Here is an 18,081-nt window from a genome sequence, read left to right on the forward strand (position 1 = left end):
ACGGCTGGGGCCAAATTCTGAAGGCAGCTGCTCTGCAGGTGTCCCTCCAGGGAGGGATGCAGCCACGAAGACCATGGGCTGGATTTGCAGGGACATCACCGCAAACATTTTGTGACTGTTGCTCATGAAATTCACACAGGTCTATGCTGCTTTTTTGATCTTTACAGCCATCACCTTAAAGTCATCACCTGAACTGGATCACGTGGCCCTTTCAAAAGCAAGACACTATGCCAGGTAGTGGAGAATCATCCGGGGTCCCTGCACTTGCAGGTCTACCACTCTGGGCAAATGTGTTCCTAAGCTATGAAGTTGTTGTTTATTTTACCTATTCCTGCCTCCCACCTTTTCCCCCACCTTCCATTCATCATATTAAAACACAATTTTTGCTTCCTTTTCTTAACCCAATAGCAGTGTTTTTCTAACTACCATAGAAATCACTGCAATCAAAACAAATCCTAGTCTACCAGTTCCAGTAACAAAAGATCAGGCTACACATCCTGAACATACTCATGGCCCTGCTGCAAACCTTCTCTTCACACCTCCCGCCTACTGAAGGCTAACACACACATTTCGCGACAGGAATCATCATCTCTTGTCTACCATCCTTCATTAGCTAATTTCAAAGCAATTTACAGAAAAAGGTCCATATCAACAGGATGATGGCTCAGAGAAAGAAGAGACTCGTCTGTCACTAGGAGGTAAAATATGGGCAATTTCAACACCACAGGGCTGTGTACCTTAGCAATTTTTTCCTTGCGTGTGCCTGGAAAACCCGATTTTTAGTTTTCGTTCACCGATGCCCTGTCTCTCTTGGGATTCTGCTTCCCACCACAACCCTTAATCTCATGAGGTGGTTATAGCGGTAAACTGCACGAATTAACAAGTTCTCGTAATTATTTCAAAATATTCCAAGCTGTTTGTATAAAGAGGAAATCAAGCCACAGCAGCTTTTCACACACAGCTAAGCCACAGCAGTTTAAGGCTTATGTACAGTCGCAGGTATCTATGGTAACAGCAAATTATGTTGCATTGCCACAGTATTGACACTTGTGCCTTCCTTGACTTTAGCGTGATCTCCTGGCTGAGGGACTGAAGGGACCTATGAGGCCACCCAGTCAATACCTCTTCCAAATTACAGCCTAAATACCTACATCTTGGAGTCATCAGGGCTCCTTTCCTCTGACTCCCATCTCTTCCCCATGCTTTTCTAATGTTGCTCCCCAAGCTGAAGCCGTTCTTCCAGGTTCACTCACACTACCACCAAGAGCAGAGGTTGGCTGCTACTTTCTTCCAGGGCACAGTACTGACATATGAATGGAGTTGTCGTTTCTGCTGCCTCATCACGTTACGCAGTCATGTCTGTTTGTTAGGACTTTATTACCCCTACGTCTCCCAGAGCTTTACTAGCCTTCCTCTCTCTCACTTCTCATTTATTTGTCTTGGCTTACAAGCCCTAACTTCATTAGCTTGTCCTTTCACAGAAAGGACATCAAAGCAGTTTTTTGGCTGCCTTTGAAAGTTCTCTAGACACCTCTGAATTTTCTCCTTGGCACTGAGAGCGCCATCCAATTTTGTATACACTGCCACTTTTGATACAGCACTGTTTGTTCACTCTTTTAGATCATCAAGGGAGATATCGGCATCAGAAAAGAGAGAGATCACAAGTTACTGGATTTCCCTTCATATCATCCTACAAGTAAACAAAACATCCCTTTTCATGAGGCTGAAGGTGCCAAAGCATTTCACGGGTATTGAGGCCAGCAGAGAGACAGCTCGCACTAGCCACAGCGATGCTCAGAGACTCCCCAGCAGATGATCAGATCCTTCCACGGAAATCAGACATTTGATTTTACAGTTAATTGCCCTGATCCAGAAGAGGAATAGGAGAAAACAGAAATGTAGGCAGTGCCCCAAAATCACCTGCAAGAACACCACCAATAAGGCTGACATTAAAACCATTCCTGGATCTACCTCTACAAAAAAAATGTACTGAGATGTCAATGCTTTGATCGGACCCCACCGAGTTCCTAAGTGGGAAGTAGGGACCTCACAACCTCAGAAGTAAGGGGAGAAAGGGAGAAGCAGAAGCTTAACCTGCGATGGGAACAGCCATCCACACAAGGCTGCTGAGGCGCACGTCACCTGTGATGGTCTCGTTAGGCCACGTAAAGTCAAGACTGGGCTTCTTTCTTCCTGCTGTTGGACATGCCCAGAGACCGCCACGTGCCCAGAACAGAGAACCATAAATGTGTTAGCTCCTCATGTTTGCTGCAAAATCCTCAGTCTTATTTATGCTTTCTTTTCGCAGTTTGTACCTTCAGAACTATGAGAGAAAACCCCAAAAGTAGTTTGAGCCACAATTCATCCCAGAAGAATTGCAATTCCTGAAAAATTAATGTATATATAAACTCTAAGTCACCATACTGAAATACGTAATTGAAGCAAAAATTCATCATGAAAAATTATAGAGAGAAAAATGAAATTTTGTGGAAACTGAAGTACTACAAGAGCTACAACTTAAAAAAATAGAGTCAGCAGTAGAAATAATGTACAGTAATTCTGTGCCTATTACTGATCTTTAAACGTCCATAGAAATAACCCAGAAATCCCTAGGATTTGCCATTAACCAGCTGGAACTTTCCGCAGTGGAAAACATGCGCCACGCACTAAGGCGCAGCATTGAATACACAGTAGTTATTAGCTGTGCGCTTTTGAAATGACACTCTACAACATAGGAGAAAACAACTATTTGCAGAAATACCTTGAAGTAGTCCAAGATTCAAAATATCTTGGAATTATAAACAAAATATGAATTAAAACCAAGGCCAAAAAAACCTCCCAAGAAAACTCACAGAACGCAAGGCTTAAGATGGCAAGATAACAACTCCTCCAGGCAGAAGGACACATACAAAAAAAATCATAAAATAATCTAGGACAATTCACAGCAGCTCAAGAGTACTTAAAAGACGCACATTGTAGTGTTCTATCATCATTTGTTTGGTCTGAACACCGCTTAACATATTATGAAACCGTATCAAAAAAAATTATCATGCTGCAAGTTCAGACACCCAAAACTAGTCCAGAATCCATTAGACTTATGAAAACTAAACCTGAAAGAATTTTATGTTTTCTCCTCAAAATAGGAACAGAGACAAAAACCACAGTTTTGGTGACAACCTACACTGTTTGGAAAACATCGCAAGGCAATAGCTAACCAGGTATCAGGAAGACAGAGTACACAGTTCACCTTTCAACATCTACAAGGACGATCATCAAAAAGTCAGGCTTCCCCAGATTTTTCAGAGTGTTTTTGAATCTAATTCTACATTTAGAAAGTTCTTCTTTTATTCAGACAATCCCAAATGGGCATCAGTACATAATGCGGATGTTTTCTTTATTTCTTATTACTGAGCATCTTAAAATCATTACCCTTTCCTCAGCGCTATTTATGTAACCCGTTGTTTTCCCACCAGTGGCAGCAGAATCACAGTTCCTCAAAAGCTCGTTTAACTAATGGGAGAAAAATGTTATTTATTGACCCATGGCACTACTCTCAGCAGTACATAAGATCAAGAAGACACAGTTCTTAGCCCATGGCCTAAGCATATATTATACTGGCAGTACGTTACAGACACAAAGAAGCATTTCAGTTAAAATAGATACGAAAATGCAACTGCCATGCTTTTCATTAGTTTGGAGAGTCCAGGCTGTCAAGTACCAGTAGGGTGTAAAGTGATAACTACCCTGAAAATCAGGCTTCTCTCTACTCAAATCATTGACTGCTCAGGAACTATCCCCGCAGCACATTGCGTAAACGAGAATTGAAGAGCGGGAAAAAGAAGATACATGACAAAGGGAGCAGACAAGAGAACGGCAAAGAAAACAAGTTGTTATTTCACTGCAGATTTTCTACTTGGCTTTTCTTCCAAACTAATCTAAAAGCAGCATTTACCTCTGGAAAGTCACACTGCTGTTCTTTGAAGATATCCTTAAAACTCAGCAGTGCCCCAGAATTTGGCAAAAACAAAAAATTTAAAAAAAAACCCAACAACAACAACAGTCTGCAAACATGGCCCTGCTCCCATTGCTATGTTCAACAGCTTCCTCTCACGTGCACGTATTCAGCCTCACCCATTTGATTCCTATCTTTAAAATCATAAAATGCAGGATTAGATGCTTCTGCAATAAAATGTAGGTGCAAGGCGTTTCCACAGATCGCAGCCTGCTCCAGCTTTCATGGCGTGATGCATCCCACCCCTCACGGAGCTCTTTCCTGCCGCTTTTATCCTACTCAGTAGTTAGGGCAGCCTGCAGGAATGCTTATGGGGCAATCATCCAGGGAGGGAGGCAAAATAAAACAGTTTATATTTACTACACACCTCCAAAAATGATTTAACAGATGTTCCAAGTTACTATGCAAAGCAGTTGCTGCTAGTCCCCTGTTGTTAGAAACAAAAACAAAAAAAAATGTTTAAACAGATGACTATCTTGGGTCTGACGGATTGCAGATCTCACGATAGCAGAGATCAGTCAGTTTATCAACTGAATACAGCTACGCCGCAACAGTTCCTCCTAGAAATCTTTCAAAATCTCATAAAAGAGCAGCGTGCAGGGACATAGTGCCTGGATGAGTTTGTCTTTGCTAACCAGGCTTCGTTGCAATAATTTTGCCTGCAACCCTTCAATTTTAAGGGGAAGAACTGAACCTCCAAACTGCACAGTAGTGTGAAGCCTTGTGCTGGGAAGCGAGCTTGAGAAACGCGATGTCCAATTAATATCCTCTTCCTTTCCCTCTATCATGCCTGATCGCAATATTTTTTCAGCATCTAGAATTAGACTGCCTTGCTTACCATCCTGAAGGGAAAACCAATGATACACTTTCTTCACTTAGTTGTAGCTAAGAAGTTGAATCCTTTGGTTGGGGGTTCAGATTTACTCTTTCTGAAACTCAGCGCTGTGCACAGGGTATGGGGCAAAGGTGCACAGGAACATCCATGCAGAGCCTTTCTCTGCTTCGCGGTCAAACATCCTCCCAGCACTGGTGAGACTGAAGGTGGACCTTAGAAAGCTGCAAAAGTTTTAATCTTGGTGTCCAAAACCTGATAAGCTTGTATGGTAAAGTTATAGGATTGCATATTCTGCATTTTAGGGCCAGCCAGCAAAGCAGCTGGAAGATGGCCTCCTGAAGACTCTTCCAATCTCTCAATGGCTCATGTACTCCAACCTCACAGACCCTGCCTTTAACCTGAAAGGTTGGATACAATACACGGACATTAAACAGAATGCATAGCACACTCTGGACAGTCTGCAGGCTTTAAATTAACATATGACATGGAAATATCATTACTGAGCCATTTGAAAACTGGGTTCAAACACACAAAAACATGTCAGTAAATTCCTATGCAAGTGTCCATCCAAACCCATACTCATTTTTATCATGTCCGACAGGGTGAGATACAAGATATCTGGAGACAGATCATTCCTGGCGAAAACTCCACGTATTATATTTCCTGAGCACAGCAACAGGTATTTCTCAACAACTCTGAGCATTTCATTCTATTTTTCTGAAACGTTGCACAATCTCAAAGAGTGGCATGCAAAGCAAACCTGAGCTGGGACAAGCATCTGTAATCAGCTCCCATGGACCAGCTCCTGTGCACTATCCTGTGTGCTGACAGCCAGGGCCATCTCAGAACTGCATCTTCTGCGCTGCTGTGCTTTTCGGTTCTCTCCTATTCATTAATGTTTCACACTGATAGACAGGACAGTCATGCAAGAAGGGAAAACACAAGGGAGAGCACCCTTTTGTTGTGTTTCTCTAGCATTTCCCTGTTCCTCAGCTTATCCACTCTTTGTCTCTCTTCTGCAGATACCCAGACGTTGAGAAATCAAGAGCACAAAATCCTCTCTAGCTATTGCTTTTAAAAGGCAGATGGGAGGAATGAGGCAACATTTCTGCCTGAAGGTTGTTCCTTCCTCAGATGAAGGTTTCATAAGGAGGGGCCTTCTTACAGACACCTTTTGCCATCTTTGCCTCCAGACCTGCAAAAGCAGATAACTATCCCCATCCAGCTACTAATGGGCAGCCTGTTAGAAGCGGGTCGCGTTACGGGGCTCTCCAATACTGCCATTTCGGGGTCAAGAAGAAATTTTCCCGGGATGACCAACCTGGCCAAGGAGTCAGGATACAACTCTGGTGGGGAAAAAGGCACACAAATTTGTCCCTGTTTAAGGGGAAATACAAATGAGAGCTGGAAGGGTCCAGTGTTGCACCACGGCTCAGTCCTCAGAGGTGAGAAGTAATTAAGCAAATCGTAGGTCTTTAAGCCACTGCAAACGGCCCTCCTGCAGACGTGGGGGTTTGAATGAAGGCCAGGGAACTTCACAGAAAGGGATTATTCAGAAGACCAGGTCTTCCTTTTAGGGATCATCTAGTGATATGCAAAGAGGGAGCCCTGGACCATGCACTTATACATACAGAAACACACACACGCATATGTATATATGTATAGATAGACACATACGTGTATATATATATATGGGATAAAATAACTCACATTTAAATATATAAACTTATGTGTATTTGCATATGTATGTATACATACACACACACACAGTATGTGTGTATACATAGACACACACACTCAAACACACAAAAGTTGCAGCTTGATATTTCCATTCAACATCAAGTTCAGTAACATCCTTTAACTATAGTTCGAGCCACAATATAAAACATTTAAACCAAGTTGTGTTTAACCATTCAGCCATTACATTCCCCCAGAGGCAGGAGTATGTAATATATTTTTGCTATTACAGACTTAATAAATCATATTTGATATCAGTGCTACATTGCAAACCCTCGCTGGATTTATTGATTTGTTCTTTTTTCCGTAGGTCAAGTCAGAATTTTCTTGTGCAGATAACTATAGCTTCAGACCTGAAGCACATTCAAATTGAAGTTTCTTTCTGCATACTGTGTTGTAGGTTACGCTACCTGATGGCCAAAATTGGGAAGCTAAATCCATCTGCAGAGACAATTAAAAAAATTCAACTGTGAAATGAATCTATCAGCATGCCACCTTTTAACTAACAAGATTAGAGTTACAAAAGCTGTGAGCTTATGCAGTTCCCACCAGCGTAACTCTCTGTGGAACTGGAAGCCTTATAAAGGATTTTAATTCAAACTCACAATATTGGAGCACGTCTGAAATTCACAGAATGAAGTTATTTTACTTCTATCGGGGCATCACACTAGGAAACGCAACCAGACAGTCCAACACAGCCAGCACTGTAGACCAAAGACATGAAAGGCTCTTGCTACAGCTGCAGCACGTTCTCTGACTTTACGCGGGGCACTTCCCCGTGCTCCTGGTGGGCTCAGTGATGGAACAAAGCAAAATGCACAAGAACTTGAGTTTATCCACATCCTCCTTGGGCAAAACCACCTACCCAGCTTGTACACACAAAACAACAATGCTAAAATAGTGCTGAATCACTAAATTAACCACAGTGCCCTGGCTAGGCTTCTGGTCTTACTCACATGTACCCAAACACCTGACTTGTGCACCAGGCTTCTCAGCATCCATCTCAAAACTTCAAATTTGAAGTTTCCACCTTTGTTAAAAACAGAAGTCCTTCTGACATCTATACAGGGTTTGGGGATTATATTTTACTTTTTAAAAACAAGCCTCAGCTTACAATTTTCTTGCCTTCAGTGAAACAGGTACTGAAAATCTTATAGTGTCTGAATCGATTAACAGTGCTTTTTCTTACTTACTGTAATGGAAGGTTGCATTCCCTGGGGTTCTTTAGTGCGAAAGAAAGAACAAATACTGATGTGCCTTTGGATGTGAGCTTACCGTACCGTACTTGCAACCCTGCCAGGTACGCTGGATCCACAGCCAAAAAGTTATAACTTGAGACTATCCAAAAAAAAAAAAAAAAAAAAACCACGCAGGCCCAGAACTCACTCCTGCCACTGGTTGTGAATCTGGATGAACAGTCCCAGCCCATTGTCCTCCTGGGTCAGAGTTTGCTCGCTGGGATCCCAGCTGCAAGGCATCCTACTGATTGTCTCTAGCACACTTAAAAGCTTAATTTTTTGATGATACTTCATTTTTAGCCTTCTATTTACCACTTAAATAAATACACTAATTACATTAATAGACTAAAAAAAAAAAAAAGAATCTAATCTCTTAAATAATGTCAAAGTCTGTGACAAGCTCAATTTCTAACCCCTTAAAAAACAGTAAGCTTCCTAAACAGCTCTGCAAAATGGGATGAGGTGGTGCGTACCAGTTTGGTGCTGCTGTTTGAACATGCACACACCAACTGTTCACCCCGCATCAGGATCCTTCGGGGCTTTCGCAGCCACTGAGGAAGTCGGACGGGGCACCAGAAAGACCAATAGATTCCCTGCTCTGCCCCAACTGCATATGAAACCAGAACGACAGGAGTTATGCCCCACATCAAAAGAACATACTTTGAAAACTATTACTCTTTGTAACAGCTGCAATTATAGAATTATTAAACTGCAATTATTTAGTTTTCCACTGAAATTAAGTGAGGTGGCATTGCAAGAATCTGCATTAACTAAAAATGACACTTTGAACCTTTAAAACTAACACCTTTTAACTAGCTTTGCACCACCCACTAAGATTTGCACATGCATTCCAATGGGCTGTATCAGACAAGCATGAACGTGCTGAAACTTTTGAGGAACAGGGAAGCTGCGCCACACATCCATCCTGCGCGACGGATGGAGCCATGCCGCACTGCTGTGAAACTCCAGCTGGTCGCAGTCACCATCTTTTTTCATTGATGTCCTAGTTTTCTGGGCAACCAAATGATTTCCCAATCTCAACTTGTATTCACAATTTCCCCATGTGCCTGCAACATCTGAATTTTTTTCTTGGCAAGGGCATGGCCGTGTGATAGTCATATTCCTATCCGCATCTTAGCGGCACTCCAGCAACATCACAGGCAAGTCAGAGGCACAATGAAGCACAGAGAGAGGCAAATGCCTCCCTGCCTGCTCCATGGATGGATTACCATGGAGATGGCACCTCCAGTGTGATGCAACCAGCTTGCTAAACATATTGCTGCTTGGTACTCTTGCCCTTGTGACATGCTCCAGCTGACTTACCATCAGGCAGAATGCCATCCCAAGAGCCTGGAACAAGCATATATGGTTAGAAAAATGACCTCCCATAAATCTTTTTTGCTGGTGGCAGCAAGGTTTAAATTGCATTCCCTCCTATTCTTGAAGAAATGGGCCAGAAGAGAAGGAAGGTCCTCTCTTTCTTTCCCATCTTCATCCAACCACATCTTCCTCGCTTCTCTCCCTTCAGGGTGCAAAATGTTTGCAGCCAAAAGAGAGAAGGGGACAGGCACAAGCAGATAGCCTTGGTAGTGAAGGGGAGGGTTGTATGAAAGCAATTTAGAAACTCAGATTAGGTTCCTGCCTGCATTGCCCTCCGGAAGGGCATCTTCACTGACTTTGTCCCCTGCTGGCCAGTTAGTTAAGATGACTGACTTTCTAATGTAGACACTACGCCTAAAGGTCAAGCTCTTACCCGCCTCCAAGCAATCTCCAAAACTGTCCTAATCTTTGTGCAGTTTTGCCTCTGAATGAGGGCTCTGCCTCTCGAGATCAATTCTCCTAGACACAGTTGCACAGGACAGCCGATTCTCCCTATGAAAACACAGGACATCATGGCAGGCAGGCAAAAACATGCTAAATTGGGGAAATCGGGACTTCCCCCATGCACTGAATCTCAGTACAAATACCCACAAAGACTATGATTTCCCAGGCAAGCAACGTCTCCTTTCCAAAAGGAATATGAAGTATAATGAGCCCTCTTACAGCTCAGAAAAAAAAAACAATTACCATGGGTAATTAAATCATTCATAATAAAAGTGACATGTTCTGGCACACATGAGGAAAGTGAGAGTGGTTATTCCCGCACCCAGGGGTAAGGAATAAACTGTTTGCTCATTCTGTACCATGGGGCTTCGCATTCAGAGCGGTTATGGATCAGGCTTTAAGGGTCAAGCGCGTGATAACCAGTTACCTTCAGGTGGAAAGCAGGAAAGAACATCTCACGGTGGAGTCCAACACCCGGGCAAGTAACAGGCAGCAAAAATAACACTTGCACAAATGGAAGCAACAAGCCGCCCCGAAAATAAGCTTAGCTTTGCTAAAGGAAAAAAATATATATAGATATCTCCTCAGTAACTTGAATGCCATCTGACACACACAAACTTTAATTCTATGTTGTTAAGTCAGAACTATTAAAAGGCAGATTTCTTGTAGCAATTTGGTGACTTTCACTGTTCTAATTTCAGCCCAAGCTGGCAAGGAGAACTAGGGGGAAAAGAAAACAAAACTATCTGTGCACCCATATGATCTTGTTTCTGTCTAAATAAAAATTAGTTCCCAACACCTCAAGGCAGATTCTCAAGTGCCACACTCATTTTTGGCTCCTAGCAACTGTTACGTAGATCTGGTCCAGACACAGAGCAGTATTTTTGTAAGCTTTTCCACAAAAATACTCTCTTTTGTCTGATCCAGTTCAGAGTAGTATCAATATGAGGAAGAGTAACGTGTCTGAGACGCATCCATCCGTTAAAATCTGAAGTTTCATTGAAAACATCCCTGAGACGGCAAGTTTTTTTAAAGCTTCAATCAGCCCCAATAACCGACTCATAAAAATGAATAACCACCCCATATCCTCAGGGTACCAAGAAGCCTTCACTGCACCAAAAATGACAAAAAACTAAGGCACTCTATCACATCCCTGCACAGTCTCTGCCCCTATACAAGAAGCTCCTCTGCAAACACAGCTTCGTAGAGACACATCGTTTGCCCTCCATCATTGCCGTTTCTCATGTAGACATCCTTGAACAATCAAAAATAGAAAGATTGGGGGCGGGAGAAATGAAGCCAAAGCCGAAATCTCCTCAGGCACAAATTCTCAGCTACTTGACGGTGACGTGGCAATTCCTGGGTTTCTCTTCCACACGCCTTCGCAGCAAGCCTCGCAACCCTGCGGCGAGCAGGTGAAGAAAAAGTAGTACAGGAAAAAGTAATTCTTGGCTCCAAGGGAGAAGCAGAGGCTCACACTCGGGCATAAATACTGGATGAAAAGGAGCACCTAACTTAACCCTAATGGTATGAATCACGCAGCTGGCCCTCAGACAAGCTTCTTGTCTTTCTTCTCTATTTAACTTGAAAGCGTTTCCACTGAGAAACCCTATCGCATAGCAAGGCTGTACTTTCCTGAAGTCTTGCACACATTCAGAGTAAGCCCTTAAACACCATCTACTTACCCCAACCACAACCTTCGGGAGGGAAACTGCAGCATAGCTAAGATTATTTATGTGACTGATCTCTGAACATAAGAGTAGGGATTATCAAGATATTTCCGCTCTGTGGGTGAGAACTCGTCACACAGCCAGTCCAACTCTCCACTCGAGTGCAGACCCGCAAACACAGTCTCAGGGAGGCTGGTGCAGCCACCCCAACCCACCACCAAACTTCTCTGGCCTTGAGCAAGTCGCATCAACCACCACTTTTTCCCTAGACGTGAACTGATAATAAGTACACTTCTTGAATTAACTCACAATATTACAATAGAGCCATGAGAAACAGGATGATATTAGCAGAGAACTCAGCACATTAACCCAAAAAGCAGAAGGTAGAAATATCATCATCTGTGATTTTACAACTAATTGGGTTAAAACAATGCAAGGACAGGAAGAACATCAGTGATGGAGAGAGGATTAATGAGCTATGAAGCGTCAGAGGTGGTGCCTAAACAACCTGCAAGTCTCCACTCCATTTACAAGAGTGACAGCTAGCACAACACACAACATTCCCGCAGGAATTAGGACTGCCTGTGGCACCAGAAGCGTGATCATGGCACGCTTTGGCACAACTAACCAAACTTCAATGGGATAACTACAGGGTAACAAGGACATCACGGCTCCCGAGTAAAATGACAGCTCCTTAATCTCCTGGTTTTGTGCTACTGCACTGAATACCGCTGTTCTGGTTGTCTTCACACGGCAAAAATATTACTCTGCTACTTTGTTCAAGACACGAACAAGTTTAATATACCTCTTCATTGCCACAGGCATACTCCTACCTCTGTTATAAGGAAGATACCCTGACAACATTCCTTAGTACTGTCAATCTAAGACCGGGCAGGACAAATTCTTCCCGTAAGTAGTAAGGCTGTGCCAAGAGCTGAACAAATTCAACCCAAAATGCAGGACACGAACCCCTGTGAAAGCCTTTTCTCAAAAGTTCGCCAGAGATGTTATCTGGAATAGAAAGCAAGGGATGAACATGGAAAAGAGAAGGAGCGGGAGAAAGAAAGAAAAGGAAACGATTTTATTTCACTCTAAGAAATATAGAAGAGATAGGACTGAACGAGAATATATTGCATGCTGTAAATGCAAAAAACTATAGGTGGCGAGGAAGGATGAGCTGTGCACAGCAAGAGCTGCTTTGCAGGCCCACAGCCAAACAAACTGCAGCAGGACAAACCTTACACAGAGTCAGCGAATAAACCAACCCCGCAAGAGGGCCCTCATCCATCCCACTCAGGTCAGCAACACACCCTTGGAGAAGACCCCTTTATTGCCCAGAACACAGCACGTCTTCCAAAATATTTTTAGAGGGGACAAACCGACCACCTCTCCAAGGGCTGATGCTCCCCTGGATGTGCCAAGTGGAGCAGAGATCTTTACCTACTTGCCTCCCCACGGGCTTCGCTTGAGGAACAGGCATCCAGGACAGGAGGGGCAACGGTGCTGGTGACAGTCCCTTCCCCGCGGGATCTGAAGAGGCTTTCCTCGGCTCATCACTGGAGAGAAGACTGTACTACTTTGCTCCTCTCTCCCATAATACCACCTAGAGTCTGCACATGCTTCTCCTCTTGGGTCTTTGCAATCCATCTTTTGTCTCCAGACTTCAATATATTCCCTCTTACCCTCTCCGCAAATTGATGCGTACACATGAACACTCACTTTTTTTCCCCTTCTCTCTAGCTGCCAGCTCCTTCCTTCCATCCAAGTACCTCTCGTCCTCTCACCACTGCCAGCACAAAACAGCGCTACGTTTTTAGCATGCAGCACCTTAACCTCACCGTTTGTGTGTTGCTGCTGCCACTGGGGTTTTTTTGTTTTTCTTTTTCTTTTTCTTTTTGTCTGCTACGTCTCGGGGAAAAAACATTTCCACTAATAGATATGGTGTTAATTCAGAGTTCAAAAATTTTATTATCCTGAATGCCAAATTATCAAGAAGGTATCTTTCTTTTTGAAAATGAAACTGCATGCGTGCACACATAGCGTGATGCAGAGTGAGAAACCATAGGAACAGAGCGGTAAGCAGCAGGAAGGGGAAAAAAAGACAACACACACACACACCACATTGGCCTGGGCTCAGCAGAGAGGCTGGGACCAGAAGTGTTACCCTGACTCTGACGACGGCCGCTCTTCACGCGTGGTCAAGCCGCTCATTTACAGGGCACGTGGGCACTTCTACGCTGTCTTACTCCACGTTTGCTGCAAGCGCGCCAGTACGATGCAGAGAGCACACAGCTATACAGTTTACTTTAACCTGCCACTGCTCTCAGCTAATTAGCCCTGCTGAAAGGAGAGGTCGTTAGGATTAATAATTAGTGCTTTATTGCAGAGGAAAGTACCACATTTTTGCAGCCACCTCAGTGAGAACTTTCTGACCACAATCCCACTGCCACCATCACGTAAGACTATTTTAAGCACTGCTTTGGCACAAACCGTTGACTGCGGGAGCTGTAAAAGCCACCACAGCCCTGGTAACACAGGACCCCAGACAGCACCAGCAGCCCTGCCAAAGGCGGTACAAGGGCCACCAGGAGAGCGGTAAAACTCTCCCATCAGCAACTACCATCACCTAGGGCTCGTGCCCTGTAGACACCACAGTCTCCTGGAGACACACAGGCAGATTTCCAGGAGTTTGTCCCTACAGCAGACAACACGCCACCTTCGAGGAGGTAGAAAAAAGCAGAAAGGGGCTAGCAAGACGCTCTGCCTGCTCATGCGCCCATCACAGACATCAAGGGAGGATGGAGAGTGGCCCAGGAGGCATAAAGCATACACAGACTATAATCACTGTTAGGATGCTCCACAGCAAGGGAAAACAAGTTTAATCTGTTATATTCAAGGCATATATTGCCTCAAATCTACAAAAACAATAGCAGCAATACTTTACATAGAAGAACTAAACAAATTGAGCAGTCCTGCAATTTCTGTGCAGGCATGCCAAAAACCAGAAGATGTATGTTGCAGAGAATCCTACACCACGAGTGTTTTCTTTATACCTTTTCTTCCTCCCTGCAGAAAATATCTAGATAACGAGCACCTTTGAAATATGGCAGAGGAATGAGATGAGACACTGATTGGTTGGCATAACTCTTCAAGTATCATGTATTCCTTTAAAGTAATAGATAGAATTATTAGACAGTATATGAGCCTCATGAGTCACGTGTTCCTGAAGTGCCTTCCCAGATAAATACAATTACAAGCCATTATGGTCGTTCTAAGGCCTCCCCTCCACCCCCTTTCTTCTCCTGCAGTCATCCATGAGCCATTTAGAATAATATCCTTTTTATCAAAATAAATTTATGGACAATTTGTGTCCACAGAAGTGATCATAGCACCACCCTGGCAGGGTCCACGCACACCCATGCTGAACACGTTAACTGTCCGGGGCAGCCAGGCAGTGGGAGTCAGCGCCGCGAAGACAGCCCTGGCCCGGCCACACGCCGTTTTAGTGATGCCGACCTTCCCCCTCTTCCTAACAAGGATGCTGTGAATCATTGCATCGGCTTTGAAAGGCCCCTTGCTAAAATTCAACTCCTATAAACCCTGTTCTGCTCCTAGTAAATTTTGGTATTGATCTTTAAAGGAGAAGGAGTTAAATTCTTACTCACTGCAACTCTGAACATACAGGTTGATTACAGGCAGTTCCTCTCTCCAGTTATTTTCATTTGTATTATGCATCTAAAAATCAATTCTCTGTATAACCACACTACTTCTGAATTCCCTGAACAGGGCGCAAGCAAGAGAAGTTTTATCAGGAAGATCATCTGAGCAAGTGCTGTGAGAAGTCAGACTAGCTGTACCACAACGAAAACGTGCTGGAATGAATTCATTGCCATCTGTCTTTATTTTGCTAACCAACTCAATCAGACACCACAAATATATTCAAACATGAGAAAAATATTTAAATTATTTGTGTTAGGGCCTTTCTCAACATGCAACTCTCAGTGTCACTGTTTTTATCACTATCGCATGCCCTTCAGTAGCTGTGAATTCATCCCTGCACAGCTTTTTGAATATGCCCATGCCACTTCAAATACACATTATCAAAATAATGCACCAAAATAAATCAGTCCAAAAGTTACAGCATTATCAATATTTTAAAGGTGTGCAAGGAAGCATGAAAAAAAGAAATGGCAAAAGCAACTTTTTTCCAAACACCATCATAGTCAGTAAAAGGTCCTAAACCTTTCATAGCTGTTGAGTAGGGAAAAAGCTCCCAACAAAAATATCCAGTAGCTCTACCACAACGGTTCTTACACAAAGCTCCGTCATCTGCAGCAAGAGGGAAACGATGAAGAAAGAGGCGGACAGAGGAAAGGAAAGAGGCTGTTAAGAAAAAATCCAAAATGAAATAAGGAGAGAGTATCAGAAAAGGGTTATTGGGAGAGGAGGAAGGAAATACACAGGTCTGCCAGCCACACACCTGCGGGACAGTCTCCCAGGTCTGGCCGTGCCCAGCGCACAGGGGCAGGAGAGGGGCCAGCAAGGCCTGCACAATCTATCAAACTTACTTTAGACACAAAGCTCAGCTTTCCCAGAAACTGAATGCATCAGCCCGCAGCCCTCTGACTCAGCGGTGCTGCAACCAACTGGCACTTTGGCACTTGCTTGACAGCAAATGTCGTGTTGCAGCCTCAGAAATGAGTCCCAAAGGCTGCCTGCCCACGGGTGCCAGCGGTCCCCGGACCGTCCCTGCTCTCAGCCCAGCACCCAACTCATGCAGGCGGCATTTCTCACGCCACTGCACCCTGCACCGCCTGGGGTTGCAGTCCCCCTGCCCCAGGGTGCTGCAGTCACGTCCTCGAGAGCCGCTGACGCCCCCGTCCTCTGCCTAGCGCTCCTCATCCCCCAGACCACGACACATCCCCCAGATCCGCACGGGGAGACGGCGATGCAAAGGATATAGCAGGAAATACTTTCAGCAGGCAGGCAGGCAGGCACGTGCATACCCACAAAACACCCCGCACGGCCCGTAACGACAGGTTTAAATACTCCTGCCTCTGCAGAAGGCTGGCTGATGGAAATAGCGCAGTTGGAGCAGGCTCAGAAATCCAAACGCTGCTGCTTCAAGCGAGCCTTTCCCACAAACGGGAACTGCCTGCAAGCCAAGGCACAGAGGAGCAGCACTCGCTCCTCGATAGCGGGGGTGATTTTCAAGGGGAGCAGATTATGAAAGTCTGCGGTGCTCGGCAGAGCAGGCGCCTGCCAAAAGGGAGCTCACCGGAGTTTCCAGGGGGCACTCGAGGGACGGAGATGCACAATCCTGCTCAGTCGTGGCTCTTTGGGCCAAGAGGTAAACGCTTAAGTTCTCGCTGTATAAAAGGAAAGCTCTGCTATCTCTTTTCATTTCTCTTGTAAGTTGGTATTTTCCACAACATGCTGATAATACTAAATCTGGAATTCTTCAGCCGCATACAGCAGTAAAAACACATAGTGCTGTAATGCTGCCTAGCGTGCAGCCTCCGAGTTTCTGGCGCAGCATCCTTCTCGCTTGTCCGGGCTAAAGCAGCAGAATTCCTCAGCGCAACCTAGAGACTAAATTTATTTTATGTAAACAAACCTCTCAAAACAAGTTGGTCTAGCAGCTGGAGCTCTGCCACCGGACACCCCAGAACACAAATCGCCCGCCCAGGCTAAACGCGGCCACCGAAACCCAGTGCTGAGCAAGAGCTCGCCCAAGAGTCGAATCAGACACCGGAGCCAGTATCTCAGCACTCTGTAGCTCATCAGCTGATACACTGACATTTAGTAGGGTATTTCTTCTTATACCTTTGATAATTTAGCATTGCTGCTCTCAAAGACTGCATTCACTTCTGCTGTCAACCCAAATTGTCATCAGAAGACCAAACACTACACTAGCAGGTGAAGGATGTTTTGGAAGTAAAGCAGAACGTAGGTGAAAAAGATTTGGAAGAATGCAATTCGAGAGTCAGTCTGGTCTGTAATTTTCCATCTAAACTCTTCCTCAGGGAATAAGAGTCTTTCACCATCTTTTCCTCTAGAGGAAACTTTCATTTAATTCAAAATGACAGAGAGATGAAATGAAATACTTCACATTTGCAGAAAGCAAAGGTCAAAGAAAGTTTCAATCTCTGGATAAAGGAAAAAAAAAAGTAGCTCTGGCCCCTTCATTGATTTAATTCTAACGAGGTAATTAAAAAGTGCTCAGCACTCAGCAACACTTACAGAGCAGGCTTGCAAAGTGAATAACCAGACAGTTGTGTGCCGTGAAGTAGGACACGCAGCATCAGTAAGCAAACGGCTGAGAGCTGCTCCAATTTGCCATTTTTCTTTATACCTACGGAGGGTCAATGGAAGCTACAAACACCGAGAGGATATTTCCTAAGCAAACGCTTGCGGTGGAAATCCGTCTTGAGGTGCAGATGGTTGAAGGCTGGAATATGCCCCAGTCCTCTTAGGGGAATTTCCACAGGCCTTTGTGCCTTAAAAGTCCCCTCAAAGTCTTCTTGTTTTTTCCAAAATAGCTAGATTAGCTACTACGAAACATTATTCCAGAAATATGATAAATACAGGCTTGTGAGATGACGACTGGTGTGTAGTTTCCGATGGTAAGTAACAGATGTGAGACGCAACGCAAGCAGACGTTATCTACTACAACATGACCTGTAACCCAGCCCATTACCAGGCTCTCTCTTCACGAGAGCAGCCTCCCTGCCAAGGCTGGGGCATTAATATTGCTTCCTTTAA

General features: G+C 44.2%; 1 protein-coding gene across 8 annotated transcripts in view; it reads right to left on the reverse strand.

Annotated features, from left to right (window-relative positions):
* Nucleotides 1–18,081, reverse strand: part of HTR2C (5-hydroxytryptamine receptor 2C) — a 358,087-nt gene that overhangs the window by 133,711 nt on the left and 206,295 nt on the right. Inside the window, exon 1 of one of the 8 annotated variants that reach the window (XM_009684927.2) lies at nucleotides 10,074–10,096. The exons of the other annotated variants lie outside the window; for them this stretch is intronic. The gene's annotated coding sequence lies outside the window, so the exon portion shown is untranslated. Of the gene's footprint in view, nucleotides 1–10,073; nucleotides 10,097–18,081 lie in introns of those variants that run through there. 8 annotated transcript variants of the gene reach the window in all.

This window comes from Struthio camelus, chromosome 11 (genome assembly GCF_040807025.1).
Source record: "Struthio camelus isolate bStrCam1 chromosome 11, bStrCam1.hap1, whole genome shotgun sequence".
Lineage (NCBI taxonomy): Eukaryota > Metazoa > Chordata > Aves > Struthioniformes > Struthionidae > Struthio > Struthio camelus.